The sequence below is a fragment of the Cyprinus carpio genome, chromosome B2, assembly GCF_018340385.1.
Source record: "Cyprinus carpio isolate SPL01 chromosome B2, ASM1834038v1, whole genome shotgun sequence".
In the NCBI taxonomy this organism is placed as follows: domain Eukaryota; kingdom Metazoa; phylum Chordata; class Actinopteri; order Cypriniformes; family Cyprinidae; genus Cyprinus; species Cyprinus carpio.
In genome coordinates, this window is record NC_056598.1 from 9934456 (window position 1) to 9953918 (window position 19463).

Below are 19463 nucleotides of genomic sequence, written 5' to 3' on the forward strand. Positions count from 1 at the left end.
TCACAAATGCATGGCAAAACAACAACCTGGCAGCTACAGTGATTATTAGCGTAGAAAATCTGTCCGTATGAGCAGAACTGATGTCCTCTCAGTCTTAAGAGCCTCCATTTCCAGCACTGAGGACACGTGAAATTGCGGCCTGTTTTTAGGGGAAGGTGTATGAAGTGCGCTTGCCAAGATCTCTAAAACATGAGAGCCGTGACTCAGACATGACATACAGAAAATGATCACTAAAAAAATAACCTAAAGGACGGAGAAGAAGAAAATTAGATAGTAGCAAATAATGTGCTTGAACATTTGATTTCTGAAGATTTTGACCAAAATTAAAGTTCCTCAAATAGTACTTAGATCGATTTAATAACATCATGAAGCCATGTTTAAAATATATCTTACATTCTAACTGAAATGGCATTTTAACAACAACAACTTTAAACACTCCATATAAAAAGAAAATCAAAGTTGCTTCAATGCTGTTTTGACATTTTCTGTTATCAGCATAATTTAGTATATTCTCAATTTTAATATATTCTCTGAAAAAGGCAACAAGTGAGGTGCACAGAATAACATGAGTGAATGAATTCAGGTGCAGAGCAAGGTTTATGTTTTAGTGTGTCAGGAGAGAACAGAGCAATCAAAATCTGGATTCCCTTTGGTCCCAGTGACTCCTGCTATCATTTCAGAGTCAATAAATGACGAGTTGTGTGGCACAACACATTAGTTCTACATGGCTTCATCTTCACAAACAGGAACAGCACAACTCCCTCAGCTGTGAGGACCAACATAATAGCTCTGGCATTACTATTCTTACAATGAAGGAGGCACTTCAATTTACAATTTATTGCGTAATTATGGTATAATAAATGATGCTGTGTGTGTGTGTGTCTGTCTGTGTACATTTCAAACTGGGAGTTTTCTAAATTATTAAACTACTGAAGTGCTTTTGCTTTGTTTAATCAAAGGTTAAAATGTCTACCATGAAAGATGAAATGAACAGTACACACTCTTCTATTATGGCTCAAATGGTTCTAACTACAGATTATGTTCACTCCATGCATTCATATTAAAAATATTAGACGTTCACAGTATCCTGCACTGCCCCCTGCTGATTACATTGTGCATGGATTTTACTATTAAAAAAAATATATGTATATAATAAAATTAACAAGACTGCAACATGGCCAGAAAATTTGATATCATCAGTGAAATTGCTTCTATTTTGCATTATTATTATTAAATACCTTATCTAAAATCTTTATATATTAAAAGTAGTTTTAATGCATTAATTATGTCTTGCAGTGCACCTTATAAAGCATTGCATGATTTCATGATTATTTGTAACCACATGTATAATACATTATAATATTTATCTATTTATTGTTGCTCCTTTAAAAGGTATAATGCATTAAAAGACATGAAACCTTTAAATATTATAATGCTTTTGAACTTTGGTTACAATTATGAAAAATTACAATGCATTAAAACATATATTATGAACACCTTTATAATGCTTTATACATAAAGGCGTTAAGGAAAGTGTCATCAAATACCTTTTTAAACAATTAATTACAAATATTACACTCTCAGAAAAAAAGGTCCAAATGCTGTCACTGTCAAATACACTTTTTTACCCTATTGAACCCTAAAGGGTGAATCTTTATTTAACTAAAGAAACTCTCAGCACACGTCCTCTAGGAAAGACTAATTGTCAAACACTCATCATTTTCTCTTCTCACACACACTCTTGTGTTAGATAAAGTGTTGCTTGGGGCTTTTCGACTCCTGAGTCATTCTAATTGGAAATTGGTCTTTTTCCCTGCATGAGGTGACCCAATGGACAAGAAGATTCCTGTTGCTCATTAACACGAGCCTTCGGGATACGCCGCTGACACATTCATTACCTGACACAATCAATCCTCTTCAATGCTGACAGTGGGAGCGGCTATAAATAGTTTCACTCTGAACCCAGATATTGTTTTATATTAGATGAAAGTCAGATGTGGTTTCAGTTTGAGGCTGATTTGGTCTCCCTCTGAAGAAGCATTCATTCATAAGGATGCTAACTGTTTTATACATCTCAAATCTTCACTGGGACGTTTTTAACAAACAATTTGAATCCCGTTTTGCTTCTGTAATGTGATGCATTTGTGAGTAAAACACACAAATGTTGTGTTAGATTTTTATCAGGAATTGTTTGGATTGTGAAGGGAAAGGGATTACAAATGATAAAAGATTATGAGGACAAACATATTTTGCACTGATGCTTCTTACACAACAAGAAGACTGCATTATTACGTAAAAAGGTTTCATGTTGACTTTAATTACATTTTACTGTGCATTTATTTCTGTAGATCGATAACAATTACTATATATGTCATATGCATATGCCATTATAAAATAGAAATGTCTTATATGGCATTTTCTGTACTTTAGCATTGATCTCTAATGTTCAGAGATGATTGTGGGTCTGCGGCGCCCCTGGTGACCAGCAGGAGCTCCAGCAGTGAGAGGACACTTGACTGGCTGGTTCACACTGCTGTTTCCCTGCAGAAATCAATAGACACACTATACAACAACCAGTGATAATGAGCCGCGCTCGGGTTTCCACTTGGAACCAGACAAGCCCCAATTACACCTTTACAAAGCAGGATAGACTGGAACGCTCTCCATCAAGTGTATTAAAAACTGACTTAATCAGTGGCCACAGTGAAGGAGAACGCAATGTTGAAAAGGAGCTACGCAGAAGAACGCATAGCAAATTCAGAAGGTGGCAGGACACATTCTGTTTGCAACATTTTAGAATAATAGTAAGGCATCAAATCTATGAAATAACACAAAAATGGAAGTATGGGAAATATGTTTTGAAATATTATTATGGTATGGCATCAATGGAATCTGTGTATAAAAAATACTCAGAAAATGAAATATGTAATGAAATGTTGCTTCTTCTTATTATTATTATTCAAGAGTCCATTTAAGGGATGCTAGAAGGTCTGTGAAAAAGTTTAGAAAAAGTTGTGTCAAAATGCTATAAAAATCAATAATAATAATAATAACAATAATAATAATTAATTGGTTTTATTATTATTAAATCATATTTATTATACAATTATGTATTATTATTACATTATAAATTATTATACTATTATCATTTATGAAATATTATTTTATAATTATTTTGTGTTGTCTTGATATTATTATTATTATTATCATCATCATCATCATTATCAACATCATCATCAATGGGACACAAAAGGGTGCTGGGGTCTGTGAAGTTTTTAAAAAGTGTAAAAATTTCTATAAAAATAAAACTGTATTGTTGTTATTATTGTTATTAATTATTTTTATTATTATGAAATCATATTTATTATACAATTATTTATTTTTATATTATTATATTATAAATTATTATACTATTATTATTTATTATTACAAAATAACATAAAATATTATTTGTATAATTATTTTGTGTTGTCTTGATAATATTTATATTATTATCGTCATCATCATCATCAAGGGGACACAAACAATTGTTGTGGTCTGTGAAGTTTTTAAAAAGTAAAAAAATTCTATAAAAATAAAAGGTTTTATTTAACTATATTAAGTTTTTAATAATTCACTAAATTTAACATGATTATCTCCTTTCTAAACACTGCTGAATGAGATTAATTCTAAATTATTTTATTCTACTGACAGAACAAAAATAAACTGTAAAATTAATGGAAATATTTTTTAATTTAATTTAATTTAATTTAATTTAATTTAATTTAATTTAATTTAATTTAATTTAATTTAATTTAATTTAATTTAATTTAATTTAATTTAATTTAATTTAATTTGGAAGGAAATTCTCAAGTAAATTAAAGGTTTAAGTATAAGCCTTAAAAATGTTTTGACTGGCCATGCATACTTTATGTGCTGGATTTATCCAGTCAGTGGTCAGATTTGTATCTCACCCACAACCCTGTGCATGTGTGTGCTATTCATATTACAGTAACGTATCACCAGCAGACTGTAGCCTTGATCTTATTTGGATGTACAGCTGCAGAAACAAAAAGCTCTGTTTACAGCATACAGTACAAACATGGAACCTCACCATATTCCACAAAAACACATCAGTGAGCCCAGCAGGACTGAGAAAACAGTTTCTTTGAAAACAGCTACATACAACAGAAACTGATGAAGTAGCTCTGAGGGGGAAAAGTTCAGCTTATATCAGGCCAGAGTTGTACATCACTGCTGGCCCAGTAAAACTCAGGGAAAAGGGCTAACAGTGAAAGCAGAGAGGAAAGTGGAACAAAGTAAACACGACTGCTATTCTTAGCACAGAGGGGATGAAGAAGTGCTCAGGAGAAACTTCTCCAACAGAGCCCTGATGGAGAGAAGTGAGCAGAGAACGAGAGACAGAAGGAGGGAAAGATACAGGTGCAGAAAGAAATGAAGGGGTGAAGAAAGGAGATTTATCACATCGCACCATCAGTGAAAGTGAAAATGACGTGACATACAGCCAAGTATGGTGACCCATACTCAGAATTCATGTTCTGCATTTAACCCATCCAAAGTGCACACACACCCCGTAAATACACACACACTGTGAACACACACCGGGAGCAGTGGGTATCATTTATGGTGCGGTGCCCGTGGAGCAGTTGGGGGTTCAGTGCCTTGCAGTCATGGTATTGCCGGCCCGAGACTCGAACCAACAACCTTAGAGTTAAGAGTCAAACTCTCTAACCATTAGGCCACGACTTCCCCAGTGTGACCCTCTAGGAAAGACTCCCGAAGCAACCTGACATTTTAATATGAGCTAGAAATGTCACAGGAAACTGGGAGGCAAGATGCATAAAATAGTTTTAATAATTAATTTAAAGTCAGCATGAAATCAAAACTTGACCCTATTTGCTTTCTAAACCCTATAAAGGCAGACATAAAAATCTGATTTTTTATTATTATATTTTTAATGGAAGAATTTACTGAGAATTTTACATATGTATTTTGTTATCAAGTTTAATACATGATTATGACTAATACATTTTTTTAATTATTATTATTATTTTTTTTTTTTTTTCAATTTTATTAGTCTGTTTTTTTTAAAAAGTCAATGTATTTTTTTAGTCTTAGTTTTATAGCTTTAGTTTTAGTACATCAGGTAAACTAAATGAAAATGCTGCCTTGCAAACTTTCTGAAATAAGGTATTTTTAAGATTTTTATATTTAATTTGATTTCAGTTAACATTTATATTATTTCAAGTAATGAAAGACATTGTTGTTGTTTTTAATGGGTTTAGTTACCTAATAACCCTGAATCATACTTGCATCATGCATCATGATGCATCATATTTGATACTCACATTTCAACTGTTTATTATTATTATTATTTAACATCTAAGTTGCTTCAGTCCAGTAAGTGTTCATCTTAAAATATAACAGTACCAACAGTATAAAAGTTTTTATTATGTTTACTTACACATAAACCACAACCTGAATGAAGATTATTTTATTTATTTTTTTACATATACTAAAAGGCTTTTACTTGCTAAAAAAGTCTTAACTATGAAGGCACGTAGTAAATTGTGTACAACAGGTTTTTCACTAGATTTAATCATGTTGATCATTTAGACCCCTTAGAAATTTGCATATCAAACATTATACAGGTGTCTTTATGCGTTTAATACTTGCACCTGTTCTTATTGTGGGCAAATGATCACTGCATGTTATTCCACAGATAAAAGAAGAAAGAAAAATAATTTTACTCTCTGTAAAGGCAAAGCCTGTTCAAGGTTTCTGCATCATTTCAATTCTGATTGCTAGAAAGGGCCCTCATTATTCACCATTCACCTGTGATGGACATGCATGTGTGACAGAGACTTTAGCCCTCATTATCTCAGGCTACATGCTTTCAAATGTAAATTTATTCCCTCAGGGTATTTTTCAGAAATTACAGTCCCAGAGGCGTGGCAGGAAATGACAGCAGCCATGGGCGGGACCGAGAGCTGACTGACGGCCTTTTGAGAGGTGCTGAGGTTCAGGGGAAGTGTGGCAGGGAAAACAGTTCAATTCTCAGTGACAGCAAACCCTCAAAGACCTGAAGAGTCACGACATGTGAATGTAGAGAGCGTCTGTCACATTCACACACACACACACACATGCACACACACACACACACACACACACACACGCATGTCTGTGAAAAACTGCTTGAATTATTTATGCCTGCAATTAACTGACTTACGGAAGTGGCATTTTCCCACCCTCTGGTGCTAAATGATCCCATTACGTTTGATGTTTAGGCTGTTTTATAACGGATCAAAAAGCAGCTTATTATTGTCGAACCATCCAAGAGTCATGTGATGTCACAGTTGGCACTTCGGCTGATTTCATGAAGCTAAACGTCATCTATGTACAGATGGTTTTTAAAAAAGGAGGCGACATGCAGGTTTCAGCCGCACCCTTTTCAACCGTAGAAACCATGGCAACGGTGAGGCGGAGGGAGCAGCTTTTGTAGCAGATCCGAGAAGCCATTACGGCACAGAGCAGCTGACCTTTGAGCCACTTCAGACTGATTTGATAGGCAGACGGGGAAAAGAAGAGATATAAAAATACAGCCAGATCTACTGCATTTATTTGATTGTGATGGAGGTTCAACTGAAGTAAACAGGAAGTGTCTGTAAGCAGAGCTGGAAAACAATGTATATTAGATTAGCTATTATACTGTCTTCAGCTGAGACCTCAAAATACATTTCTCACAAAAATGTTTATTGCGCTTGCACTCAGAGGAGTTCTGTAGGTACCACAACACCAGAAACACATCCATCCTCAAAAGGATGATTGAGACCACTTTATAGCTTAAATAATAAACTGGAGGTTTATGCAAGTGCTAAAATACGAGCTTCACAATTCTGCAGAATACAAAAGTTAGAAGATATTTTGAAGAATGTTGGCAACAGTTTTGGTGACCATTTTCATTAGAGGTCGACCGACTGATCGGGTGTTTTTATATGAATGTATCTTTGAAAAGAACCGACTGTCTTCAGAAAAGCATAAATGTCATTTTCATTTCATCTTTCCTGTAACGCCTGATTAAAGGGATACTCCAAAATGAAAATTCACTTACTCCCATGTCGTTCCAAACCCGTAAAAGCTTTGTTTGTCTTCGGAACACAATTTAAGATATTTTGGATGAAAACCGGGAGGCTTGTGACTGTCCCATAGACTGCCAAATAAATAACACTGTCAAGCTCCAGGAAAGTGTGAAAAACATCGTCAGAATAGTCCATCTGCCATCAGTGATTCAACTGTAACGTTATGAAGCAACGAGAATACTTTTTGTACACAAAGAAAACAAAAATAACGATTTTATTCAACAATTCCTCTCCTCTGTGTCTCTCCAAATCAGCGTAGCGCCATTTTGGCGATTCTGAGCAGTACGCAGCCAGTGTACACTCTGCTGTGTCAGCCGCGCCACAAGGATATGTTTTTTACGTTTATTTACACTTTGGTTTGAAAGAAACAGCGCATCGCGCAGCGTGGCTGACACAGAAGAGCGTACGCCTTCTGCGTACTGCTCAGAATCGCCAAAATGGCACTACGCTGATTTGGAGAGACACAGAGGAGAGGAATTGTTGAATAAAATCATTATTTTTGTTTTCTTTGTGTACAAAAAGTATTCTCATCGCTTCATAACGTTACGGTTGAACCACTTATTGCGGATGGACTATTCTGACGATGCTTTTCATATTTTCCTGGACCTTGACACTGTTATTTATTTGGCAGTCTATGGGACAGTCACAAGCTTCCCGGTTTTCATCCAAAATATCTTAAATTGTGTTCCGAAGACGAACAAAGCTTTTATGGGTTTGGAACAACATGGGGGTAAGTGATTAATGACAACATTTAAACATTTTTCGGTGGAGTAACCCTTTAAGTAGCTTTTGTAAGCAGCGCTTATTTAATTACAGCCGTTACTGGGGAAACTGCTCTATCTCTGCTCCAACAGCGCCTCCTGCTGGCAGATAATTAATTTGCAGGCTGTGGGAAACACTGGTGTGTGTCAGAAAACATAAACAGAAAGCATGCTTCAGAACTGTTTTGAGAAGGTGCTTAAGCTTTGAGCCATATATTATCACTCTAAATTGGGCTACTACTACTATTACTATCTTGTACCCTGCAATAATCATTTGCTCAAACTCACTTTCATGAGATGATTGGAGAAATAAAAGAAAATCGGCCAAACATATAGGCCAAAAAGAATTGTCATCAAATATCGGCCATCGGCTACCCTGATTTCTAAATATCGGCATCAGCATCGGCCAGTGAAAAACCCACATCAGTCGACCTCTAATTTTCACTGTATGGAGAAAAAACACCTCCAGATATTTCTCAAACTAGAAAAAAGACAATCATTCAGGTTTGCAATAACATTAGAGTGAATAAATATTTAAATAATTTACATTTTGGGGCAAACTAGAATCATTAAACATTGGTGAAGTAGAAGCAGAATCGTTGTGATTAATTGCTATCCCTATTAAAATGAAAAAGAAATGTGAATGTAAAATTTAAAAAAGAAATACTTTCAGACGGTGTTTATACAACACTGCTTTCAACTAAAAATAGATTTTTTTAATGTGTTTTGACGATTCATTTACACAACATTTCAGTGGCCTAAAAATATAAACTTACAAAAATGGGTTTCAAAGTTTACGTTTTTTAAATTTGCCTAAAAGTTGACGTCATGCGTACAGCGTATTACATGCCTATAGGCATGCGTGAATTTCTTTACAAAGTGACATCGCCAACTACTGGCCTGGCATGCATAATTCTTCATTTCTGTTAATCCGTGTGAATCTGAATGTGCCGAAAACCCACCACCAAGTTCTACACATTATGAATGTTCGGATGATGCATTTCACGCGGTCACATTTCAAACAGGCAGAGCCAGTCTTTCCAATCAACTTCCTCTCCACACTTACTCAAAGTCAATTTCCAACACATGACGAGATTATTATTCAGGCTTAAAGTTTGGTTGCAAGTGCATTCAGCTGCAGTCTATTTTTAATTTCTACTCAACTCAAAGAAGCCAGACTGTTCTTCTTATGAAATCAGTCTAGACGTTTGCGTTGGCCCATCTTTGGAAGTGACAGACACTTGAAGGATTCACAGCGATCCATGTGTGGTGTGAAGCAGAAAGCTGTGAAACGATCATTTTTGATGACAAAAATCAAACGCTTTGTTACCATTTCTAAATCAAGTTTACGTGAATGGGAACGTGGAGGGCTAAGAATAACATTTCTCTCCTCCATCGCTTAGACGAGTAATTCCTCTGGGAGACAGTTGCATTTGTATCAGTGATGTGTCTCTCACACTTAGCTTGTCTTGGATACAAAACATGTTTCAACATTAACAATCTGCTCTGCCGTTATCACAGTGGGAAACATAAGAAAACTCTCAGATGTGATAATCGTGAGCAACTGACACAGACACCTAGAGTCACTTACTGTTGATTTTCATGCTAAAATACCTTTCTGTCTTCTACTTTTGACCTATCGTGCTCAATTTGTCAGTAAAGGATCTCTACACATACAAAAAGGGTGGGTTATGATGTTTCATGTTACACTGTGCAAATTGAACCCTGAGAGATAAATTAATCATGGACAATCAGATTTCAAGACATCACACTGTACATTTGTCGACCCTGGGGTTTATGTTCATATTTGCATATTAATCAGATCACAACATTGATTGAACGGGTTCTGCTTGTCGGTCTGTGAAGATAACGTCACAAACATAGGTCAGCTAGATCTAGATTCAAGTGTTTGCCTTCACCATTTTGTCTTTGCACAGTCGCGTCCTGCTCATATCAATACTAAAAAGGCAAAACAATTAAGTCAAGTCAAGTCAAGTCTGCTTTATTGTCAATTCTTCCACATGTACAGTACATACATACAGAGAATCGAAATTGCGTTACTCTCAGACCCCCGGTGCATACAGATAACACTAACCAGTAGAGCCTAAAAATCTAGATCAAATATAAAATATAAGATAAAAACTATACAATAAGGGAATGTAAAAAAAGACATAATAGAAAAAAATAAAATAAAAATAAGGTTAAATAAAAGCAGCGCAAGGCACATGGCAGATAGAGTGCAAACCAGTGAACAAACAGTGCAGATAAAAAGATTTTTAGTGCATAAAAAAAATAGCTTATTCAATCTGATTTAAAAGTGATAAAGTGACAAAGGGCTCAAGAGCAGTTATTTTATTAAAACTGACTGATGAGGTGGTAGAATGATGTCAGTTCCATGGTGAATGAGTGAATGAGGTAGTGAGCAGACCACTGCTGCACAAAGTGACTGGTGCATGACATCGTATGTTAGAGGGAGGGGGGGTGAAAGGACCTGGGGATGTGGGACCTGGGGGGGGGGGGGGGGGGGTTTCATAGTTCAGTGGTGCCTGAGGCAGAAGAGGGACGGGGGGGCAAGTTCGGGAGCGAGTTCAGCTTCCTGACAGCCTGATGGATGAAGCTGTCCTTCAGTCTGCTGGTCCTGGCCTGGAGACTCCGCAGTCTCCTCCCTGATGGCAGCAGACTGAAGAAGCTGTCTGATGGGTGAGTGGGATCACCTGCAATGCAGAGGGCTTTTTGAGTGAGACGGGTTCCATAAATGTCCTGGAGGGAGGGGAGAGAGACACCAATGATCTTCTCAGCTGCTCTCACTATGCGTTGCAGAGTCTTCCGGCAGGACGCGTTGCAGGCGCCATACCACACAGTGATGCAGCTGGTCAGGATGCTCTCAATGGTGCCTCTGTAGAAGGTGTACATGATGGGGGGTGGGGCTCTGGCACTCCTCAGTTTGCGGAGGAAGTAGAGACGCTGCTGTGATTTCTTGGCCAGTGCTGCAGTGTTGTCGGTCCAGGAGAGGTCCTCTGTGATGTGCACACCCAGGAACTTGGTGCTGCTCACTCTCTCCACAGTCGCATCGTTGATGGTCAGAGGAACATGCTGAGTGTGCGCTCTCCTGAAGTCAACAACAATCTCCTTCGTCTTCTCCACTTTCAGAGAGATATTGTTGTCACTGCACCACCCGGCCAGGCGGCTCACCTCGCTCCTGTAGTTTGTCTCATCTCTGTTGCTAATGAGACCCACCACAGTCGTGTCATCCGCAAACTTAATGAAGAGGTTTGAGTTGTGTGACGGTGTGCAGTCGTGGGTCAGCAGAGTGAAGAGGAGGGGGCTCAGCACACATCCTTGGGGGGCCCCAGTGTTCAGTGTGATGGTGCTGGATGTGTTGCTGCCGACACGTACTGCCTGAGGTCTTCCAGTCAGAAAGTCCAACAGCCAGTTGCACAGCGAAAAGTGTTGAGCCCTAGCTCGACCAGTTTGTGAATGAGCTGTTGAGGGATGATTGTGTTGAATGCTGAACTGAAGTCTATGAACAGCATTCTGACGTATGAGTCTTTTTTCTCTAGATGTGTGAGTGCTGAGTGGAGGGTAGTTGAGATGGCATCATCGGTCGACCGGTTGGACCGATATGAAAACTGGAATGGGTCAAGGGAGGGGAGGAGGGCAGACTTGATGTGGTGCATGACTAGCCGTTCGAAGCACTTCATGAGGATGGGAGTAAGTGCAACAGGACTGTAGTCATTGAAGCAGGATGGAGACGGCTTCTTCTGGACTTGAATGATGGTGGTAGCTTTGAAGCATGTGGGAACAACAGCCTGACTAAGTGAGATGTTGAAAATGTCTGTGAAGACATCAGTGAGTTCTGCTGCACAGTCTCTCAGTACACGCCCAGGAATGTTGTCAGGACCCGGAGTTTTGCGTGCATTGATACTGCTGAAGGATCTCCTCATGCTGTCCGGGGTCAGCATCATCACCTGGTCACTGGGAGGAGGTGGAGTCTTCTGTGCAGTGGAGCTGTTTTGTGCCTCAAAGCGAGCGAAGAAGGTGTTCAGCTAGTTCAGCAGAGAGATGTTGCTGTCACAGGTCCGCTGTGGGGGCTTGTAGTCCGTAATGGTCTGTATCCCCTGCCACAGGCTCCGAGTGTCTCTGCTGTCGCTGAAACGATGGGCTATCCTCCTGGAGTACTGTCTCTTAGCCTCTCTGATGCCGCGGGATAGGTTGGCCCTGGCTGTTCTCAGGCCCACCTCGTCTCCAGCTCTTAAGGCAGCGTTCCGCGTCTCCAGGAGTCTGTAGACTTCCCCTGTCATCCACGGCTTCTGGTTGGCCCGGACAGTAATGGTTTTTGTGACTGTTACATCCTCAATACACTTGGTGATGTAGGCAGTGACAGTCTCTGAGTACTCCTGGAGGTCAGTGGAGTTATTGTAAGTGGCAGCCTGCTTAAACATATTCCAGTCAGTTGTATCAAAGCAGTCCTGAAGAGCGTCAGACGACCCTTCTGGCCACACTTGAATCGGTTTCTGAACTGGTTTGGTGACTTTAACGAGCGGTCTGTATGCAGGCATTAGCATGACAGTGATGTGGTCTGAGGCACCGAGGTGGGGGAGGGGGAGGGCTTTGTAAGCTCCTCTCTGTGTGGTGTAAACAAAGTCTAAAATGTTATTACCTTGTGTTGGAAAGTTAATGTGTTGGTGTATTTTTGGAAACACACTCTTTAAGTCAGCATGGTTGAAATCCCCAGCTATGATGAGAAAAGCATTGGGGTGTGCTGTCTGCTGCTCGCTGATGTGCTGGTACAGTTCATTTAGTGCATCGTTCCTGTTGCTGTTGCTGTTGTTCGGGGGAATGTAAACCGATACGAGCAGAATGGCAGTATATTCCCTCGGAAGATAGAACGGCCGGCACTTAATAATCATGAACTCCACCAGGGGTGAGCAGTGTTTGCAGATCACAACAGCATCGCGGCACCACGCGTCATTGATGTAAACACAAAGCCCGCCGCCGCAGGTTTTTCCTCCCGCAACGCGAGCTCTGTCTGCTCGATAGCACTTCAGCTGGTCGAGCTGAATGGCGCAGTCCGGAACGCTGTCGCTGAGCCATGTTTCCGTGAATACAAACACACAACAGTCTCTTACAGTCCTCTGAGTTGAACGTAGTAATCGGATGTAGTCCAGTTTATTGTCCAAAGAGCGTACGTTAGCCAGTACGATGGTGGGGATAGATGGCTTTGTGTGGGTTAGCCGTTAGCCTAGCCCGGATACCTCCGCGCTTACCCCTCTTCTGCTTCCTCTCACGCCGCTTGTGGCGCCTCCGCTGTGGGCGAGATGCAGTAGTGGGGGTCGGTGATGATGTAGGCCTCCGGAGCAGTCCGAGGGCCCGCAGCTGTTCCGCGTGCGCGGAGTTTAACTCTAAAAATGCGGCTCTGCCGACATCCAGCAGAAACTCACGACTGTATGCGCGCTTAAAGACAGATAGACGCGATGACGACGTACAAAAACACTGCGACTCACAAAACAAAAAACACGAAAACACCGTTCTGTCGGGACAGAGAGAAGCCGCTGCGTGTGGACGCGCCGCCATATTGTTTCCTTAATGTAGGAAAAAACAGTTATAAAGTTTAATATTATTTTGTTAAAACTACATTTCTTTACCGTGTTACTGTAACATTTGTTGTCTGGTAGTTGCTGACACTTTTCATTGTGACTTGTCACTGCACACCTGGGACTTTGAAGTTTTTATTCTTTGAATTTAAACCGAGAAGTCAATTTGTGATGTTTAGATCCTGTATTGGCCACACCGTTTTTTATCACACAAATTTATCACAGAAGTTCACCAAACTTCACAAACTTTAAAAACTTCAAAAACACTACTTAAAAACTTTGCAATTGTGAGCTATAAAGACATATAAAATACATGTCTTTTAACAAATGACATGTGAAATATAAAGTCGCAATTGCATGTTATTAAGATATAAAAATACTTTACATAAAGATACAGATGTTATTACTCACAATTGCAAAGTTTATATCTCAGTGTTCTCAGAAAAGAAGTCAGAATTTTATGGAAAAACTCAACATTGCGAGACATAAACTCGCAATTGTGAGACAAAAAGTCAGAAAAGCATGTTTATATCTAAATTGTGAAAAAAAATAAGTCAGAAATGCAATATATAGGCTAAACTTGCCATTGCTATTACTTGGATCAGTGTTTTGTCCTCAGAAGTGGACTTTATAGACCAATTGCAGTGTTTGCAAACAGTGATGATGTTTTTCGCGGGCGGAGCCTATCTGGTGGCAGAAAATGACAGTTTTAACGTAGCAGTCCATTCAAGCCATGGAATAAAAGAATAAAAAATGTAATTTTGAGTGTATATTTCAAAATTCTGACCTTTTTCTTGCAATTCCGAGATTATATCTCACAATTCTGCTAAGAAAAATCAACTCGTCATTCTTTCTTTTTAGTTTATAATCCCACACTTCTGCCTTTTTTTCCTCAGAATTGACAAACTCTCAATTGTTGAGGTGAATCAAGTTATAAAGTCCAAACTAGGAGAAACTAGGAGAAACTTGCATTTGCAAGAAAAAAAGTCAGAATTGAGAGATAAAATATGTAAATGTTATGTAAAATGTTAAAGGTATATATATTGTTTATATCAAATTTATGCTTTAAAAGTAGGGTAATCATAGCAGGTTTCATTCATAGTCTGTCCGTTTAAACGTCTGCGTTTAGCTTCAAATGGTGTCTTTGACGACAGTATTATATAAAATATAAAATTATTTGCATTCTGATTCTGGGGCACAACAATACATTTTTTCTCTTATTCCATGGACTTTACCCGTTTCCCTCCACTTGTTCCCAGTGTTTTTCTGCCACCACAATGCGCGCACAGCTGCAAGTTACGTAACTGTGACATCTACTCCAAATTGGTCTATAACTCACAATTGCAAGTTTATATCTCAAAATATTTTGAGAAAAAAATCAGGATTGGGAGAAAAAGAGTCAGAATTGCAAGTTTATATCTCAATTTTGAGAAAATAAGTCAAAAATGTGAGATATAAACTTGTAATTATGAGGGCAAAAAAATCAGAATTGCAGTATATCATGCAACTGAACTGTGAGTAAATAATTCTGAGAAAACAAGTCACAATTACTTCAGTGGCAGAAGTGGGCTTCAATAGGACTCCCATGTTCATATGGGTAGGAATAAAAGTCGATGGAGTGAAAGCGTACTTTACGAATGGTTTACCCTATACACTGATAGCATTTTTCTTCACATGACCATATTTGACAATTGCTAAGTACTCACACCTCCTATAAAAGACACTGTCTCAAGATGTGTAGTGAAATGACACGTTTTAAAATGGTTGGATGACCTCAGTATACTCCAGAGACATGTGACGTAACCACCAGATTAGGACGTAGATTAATTTCTTGAAATGGTTCTAAGCACGGAGATAAGCGCATTCGACCGAACAGTCTGTATTTAGTGAAGCTTATATAAGCATTTTCGGATAAGATCATTTTTATTGTACAAAAAAAAAAAGTTTCACTGTGCATATTTTTCATGATCTGCTTGATAAAGTGTTTACTTTATGTAAAGCATCACGAACGGGCCATGTAATTATGTGTAATACTCATTTACATGCCATTAGTGCTCTAATGCTACGTGTGTAATATTCATAATAGAGCAGTAAGCCTACAGTCGAGTGTGTCATTTCCACACAGGCGCTATCATTTTCACTGGTGTGTGGAGAGGTAATTAAAAAGATGGTGTTGATTGACTTACTCAACTGTCCTTAGTTGTGTGGCTTAGTTAGCGAGCAAAAACCGGCAGCTCTCATTGGGTCCTGAGGCTCATGACGAGACCGTGACCAAAACATGCAAGTCACGATTTGTAATTCTCAAGCTCCTGTCTTCAGGCAGCCTGCTTGATCTTATCCAGCCTGTCACGCACTGTGGACTGTGACACAAGGCAAAGCCAGGTTATTTGGCTGCCCCCCGCCTGCTTGAGTATACAGAGAAAGTCAATATGCTTCTCTTCATGAAAGGAAACATATCCACAGGCCCCTGTCCTTTTGAATGTCACTCTATTCTGGGCCAGCCACCTATGGATGATTAATTAAGGTCACTGTACTGCCTCACAGCCCCGCCAAACACAGCAAGGGATTACAAGATGAAAAACCTGGTGTGATATTTTATACGGTGACAGTCTGTAGATCAGGAAGTCAATGGATAGTCTAACCTTCTAATTAGCTAAGCATCACTGCATATTGACCGACTATTGTTAAGGGAACACAATCATTTTAATAACAAGATCATTTTTCAGAGTCACAGTGTTTACACCTTTCTGAAATCAGCCTTTGACTGATTTACTTATAGTTGGAGAAATTATCTTTCATTAAAAAATTACACTTCACACTGTAAAACATGATTTTTCAAAGCTGTAAATAGATTATAATCACTTATTTTCTGAATGCTATCATCCATAAGTTTTGCATTTCATAGATGCTTGATTCTGCTTTGCTGTATGCTGCCTTGTCTATATAATGTTATTTTGCTGTTTCTACTAACTATTGTTTATCATTGTCAACCCTTCCAGTGTTAGTTTTTCCTTGTTGCATGTACATTGTAAAGTGTCCTTGAGCCCTGGAAATGCGCTCTATAAATTAAACGTTTTATTATTAATAATATAGAAATAATAAACTTTATTTTGTATAGTGCCTTTAAAAATAGCAACTCAAAGCATTATTATTATTATTATTATTATTATTATTATTATTATTATTATTATTATTGGAGTATTTTTTTACGAGAAAATTTGGTAACGCTTTAAATTTATCCTGGACAAAAGTGTGTTTTCAGTGTGGATGGAAGGCCAGAATTGTAGAGGAAAAGATGTGTTTTAAATTGTTAGTGTAGATGTAGCCCAAGTATCATTAACAAAGTTATTAGTATTGATGAGATGATTCAGATGAGTCAGTGTTTCCCCTGCCATTATATTAGGGGGTCGCTTTTTGTCTAAATAGTTCCACAAAGAACCTTTAACCTCTGAAGAACCTTTCTGTTTCACAAAAGGTTCTTTGTGGTGAAAGAAGGTTCTTCAGATTATAAAAAGGGAAGAGAGAGATGGTTCTTAAAAAGAAGCTTTGACTGAATGGTTCTTTGTGGAACCAAAAATGGTTCTTTCTATGGCATCGCTGTGAAGAACCTTTTAAGCACCTTTATTTTTAAGTGTACACTGAGAAAAAGTACAACTTTAGAAAATCATTTTTGTAGTAATATCCGCTGCACTAAGATACAATCTGTATTTACAATCTATCAAAACCTATTTTTCTGCCTTATTGGTTAAATCAAAATAACATTTGATAAATATTATATATTTACATTTTAATCTTGATATTGGACCAAACTTTTGCGCAGCTTTATCCACAAAAATGATTACTTGCAAGACACAACAGGGATCAAAATCAGGGGGGACTGATTGAGCTCCCCGTCTGCTGATTGTCACTGCCTCGGTCATTAATTATTCAGCACAATCTACTCGTGCTGACAGACTGTCACCGGACAGAGCAGGACTTCAGACTATCCACAGCTTTGTTGGCCCAACATCCAAAGCTTGTTAAAAGAGCCCATTTTTGTTGTTGGAACCAAAGCTATCAGAACTATTTAATGCAATATACCAAAGCAAACTGAACTGCAGTTGGTTATGTAAACATTATTAGTCTTACTCTGTAAAACAATTCCAGAAAGAGGCCGTGGTTCTAAGTAAAACTAAGTCTTTATAACATAACCACTAATCTAGATGATTTTCCAGTAAGTACCTTGGAGAGTCATAACCTTCTGCAGTCAGCTCTAGTAAGCCGTGACCCTGCAAAGCATGAGCAATTTGTCTAGACAGTTTCAATGATGAAAAGTGAACACATCATCCATTCAGCAAGTATGCTATTCCCTACAGACACAAAGATATCGTGCTCTTAGTATCACAGTCTGTAAAACTGAAATAAACCAGCATGAGGTATGCAAAGTCTACTACTAAAATACACTGATGTGACAGCACCATGGGGTAGATAAACAAGACTTTTCATGTTAGCCAAATAGGATATGTATATTATCGTTCAAAAATTCATATAAATACGTTAGTCAATTTGACCAGAACAAAACATGGCTTCTCATAAAAAGTTAACATATTTAAGAAACCTAACAATTTTGATACAGAGTCACAAAGGTTTAGAGGGGTCATCTTTGATTCATGCTGGATTTTCTTAACACATGACAACAAAATGGGTTCCTGCATTTTGGTTACGCCAGTGGTTCTCAAACCTGTTCTGGAGTACCCCCAGCCCTGCACATTTCATATGTCTCCCTCATCTATCACACCTGATTCAACTCATCAGCTCATTAGCGGAGACGACAAGACCTGAAGTGGGTGTGTCAGATATAGGGAGACATACCAAATGTGCAGTGCTGGGGGTACTTCATGGAGAGGTTTAATGCTGCGTTCCAGGCAGGTTTTTGAGCCCATAAATCACGACTTCAAACCACGACTCACGACTTTGTAGCGTTCCAGGCAAGTCACACCAAACTGCCTAAGCGCAAGGAATTGTAGCTAGATTATTAAATTTATTGCAACGTTATATTGTCCTAAAGTCTATTTCTCAGCGTGTACCACTTGCATAAACACCGCATCCGTAGGCAATATTATCCGTAGGGGCTGCCATAGTTGTTTCACGGGCTATGTGACGGAGCCCGGAACTGGGAGTACATCGATCTAGTACGAGTTCACCGGTGGGAAGTCACGGGTTTGACTGCCCATCTGGTGCACTTTCACAGGTAGAAGGTTGGAAAAACACTGGTTACGGGTTGCCTGGAACACGGCATAAGACCAGTGGGTTACACCACACTTTCTTTTGGCGGACACAACTTTTTCACATGTTAATATTTTAAAACAACATTGGTTTACTGCATAATTTAAAATAAATCCCCCCCACCCCCCGAAAATATCCAGGTAAAATAAAATATATTCCAGACTTTTCAAGGGCCCTCTCTTCCTTTGGGGCCCTGGTAATCAGTACTGGTTTTACCCCCAGTCAGACGCCTCTGCATTCAGCCCCAGAATTTTCTAATATTTTAAACGAATTTTAGCAGCACCTGATAGCACATGACGATTCGTGACACATCATCAGCTGTGACGTCACGCTTCTCTTCGAAGGTCAAATCAGTGAAAATAACATGTGGCAGACGCAGAGTAGAAACTCTTTGGATTACGTGTTGTGTGTTCCGCGCCGCCAAGCACCCTGCTGGTCACTGTTTGTGTTGCCTTCTTTCAAAGAACTAAACCGCCTCAGGAAACGTAACAGTTGTGTTAGTTTAAAACCATGCTTTAGTTTAAAAAAAAATCCCCCCTCAGTGCGCTACACGACCAACTCTGACTTTCACAATCCAAAAAAGAATAATCCCTTTTAACCTTTACGACATGCAACAACTTTTACTTCTGCTTTATTCCTCGTTAAAAGGAAAAAAAAAAAAAAAAAACGTATACTCCAATAAATAATAAAAACATAAACGAAAA

General features: G+C 38.6%; 1 protein-coding gene across 2 annotated transcripts in view; it reads right to left on the bottom strand.

The window, feature by feature from the left end:
• The window catches only part of LOC109101962 (dipeptidyl aminopeptidase-like protein 6), a 168042-nt gene that overhangs the window by 99484 nt on the left and 49095 nt on the right, over window positions 1-19463 (bottom strand). The gene's annotated exons all lie outside the window — the stretch shown is intronic.